Here is a 2,401-nt window from a genome sequence, read left to right as displayed (position 1 = left end):
CTAGTTTGTAAAAATTATCCCTAGCTGGGCATGGTGGTCCATGCCTGAAAGCCCAGAGTCATGGCAGGCTCGGAGTTTGAGGCTAGCTTGGTCTATGTAGTGAATACCAAAGTTATATAGAAAGAAACTTAGATAGATAGATAGATAGATCGATAGATATTATGACCCACCATGTTACTTAATTCTCATTCGCTCACCCTCTATCCCTCGGGTTTATTTCCTTAACTTCTTACGTTGAAATTTGCCTTTTCATTTGATCCCTGAGCAATCATTGGAAGTGGGTAGACTAAAGATGCAGAAGTGGCTTTCTTTTTTTTCTTTTTCTTTCTTTTTTTTTTTTTCTTTTTTTTTTTTCCCGACACAGGGTTTCACTGTGTAGTCCTGGCTGTCCTGGAATTCACTTTGTAGACCAGGCTGGCCTCGAACTCAGAAATCCGCCTGCCTCTGCCTCAAGTGCTGGGATGAGACTCTCCATTTTACGTATAAGCAAGCTGAGTACACACCTCTGTCACTCAGCCTAGAAAGTGGCAGATCACCCGGACACCAGTTTGCGGTTTAACCAGCACGGCTCTTTTTGGCCCCCCTTCCTTCAAATAACTGCGCGTGGACAGAACGCCAGGACCAAACAGGCCCAAAGGACAGTTCTGAGGGAATCCCTGTCCGGCCCACGCGATCCAAGTTCTCCCCAGGCGTCCATAAAAGCAACAAGGGCCGAGGAAGGCGGAAGACAGGAATGCTTGTGTTTCCCACACTGAACACTGTTTTCTACTAATGAAGGGCCGGAGAGATCCGAAGCTCAAATAGGGAAAGGAGTCAGGGTCACCGTAAGGGAGTTTGGACGCCCAGGATGGTGTCCCCGGTCTCCACAGTCACAGCGGGTCGATTCTCTTCCCGCCGCCTCAGTTTCCCCGTTTCTTGCAATGGATCTGAGCCAGACCAGCTGGGTCCAGAACTCTCAAATCCTCCCGGCAACAGTCCCTGGAGCGGTCCCGCTCCGCCCGTCACAGCAGCTGACGAGGCCCACCCGATCCCATGACTGTCACCCGCCTGGGGAGCACTTACAGCCCGGAGGGACGCCAAGCCCACCAGCCTCCGCGGGAAAGCCTTCCTCACTGACGCCATCTTCACCCAGACTCCGGAGGCCAACCCACTGGGCACCACGTGACCGCCGATCCCTCTGTGGGCGTGGTCAGGGCCGGAGGCGGAGCATCGCTCCTCTTGTGAAACTCCCAGTTTGGTTCCACCCCTCAGCCTGTCTGTTTTCCTTTCCTACTCCCCTCTACGTAGCTCTATTCTGATCATGCCCACACCATGATTTTCTGAACAGGTGTCCCATGAAGAGCCATGACACTTGACAGCCCATGTGCAGATCCCAAGATCTTCACCTCTACCTGCTTCCCCCACGTCTTAAATCACACCCGGTTCCAATCCAGGGCCATTTATCTGCCTTCTGAAAGGCTTAGTGTTTCCAGGGCATGTTGTTGGGATTGAAGATGACTGGGAAGCTGGTGGGCCTAGCCGATGGCTCCTTTAGTCTTAAAGGAACAGGGAAGACAAGAAAGCCTAGGTTAGCAAAGGACTGCTATAACTGTGGGCTTCTAGGGGCTGTTTCTGGTGCTCAGGTGACTTGTGAAACCCTGCAGCTGGCCATTAGGAATCATTGTGTCCCTGTGCATACACTGTCTTACTTCCTTCTTGTCTTCCGGTCCTCAGCCTCGAAGTGGGGAAGTCTTCAAATGACTAAACATGCATGTGCATCATGCAGAATGGCGCAGATCCCGCCCCAAAGGTTAAGGTCACAAAGTAGTATAAAGGTTCACTGTGGAGCTGGAGAGATGGCTCAGCGGGTAAGAGCACTGACTGCTCTCCGGAAGGTCCTGAGCTCAAGTCCCAGCAACCACTGTCTCACTACAACCACCCGTAGTGAGATCTGACGCCCTCTTCTGATATGTCTAAAGACAGGTACCATGTGCTTATTAAATAAATCTTTGGGCCTGAGTGAGTGGTGGCCGACTGGAGCGAGCAGATGTCCTAAAATTCAATTTACAACAACCACATGAAGGCTCACAACCATCTGTACAGCTATAGTGTACTCATATACTCCATGTAGACCAGGCTGACTTAAATTCACAGAGATCTGCCTACTAAGTGCTGGAGTTAAAGATATGTGCCACAATGCCCACCAAAGTTTTAAATTATTACTAGTGTATTTACTTCATGTGCATGGCTGTTTTGCCTACATGTAAGTCTATGTAGAACACCTGTGAGGCCATAAGAGTGAAACAAGAATTTTTGCTAAATCTTGCTTTTGCTAAATCCTGACCTGACCTTGGGCTGACATTGAGGTCAGCTTGACCCTCAGGCACTTACAGGAACTTTTGCTAACCTGCTCTGGCCTGCT

This window comes from Mus caroli, chromosome 4 (genome assembly GCF_900094665.2).
Source record: "Mus caroli chromosome 4, CAROLI_EIJ_v1.1, whole genome shotgun sequence".
Taxonomy (NCBI): domain Eukaryota; kingdom Metazoa; phylum Chordata; class Mammalia; order Rodentia; family Muridae; genus Mus; species Mus caroli.
Note: the sequence above shows the minus strand (reverse complement) of the source record.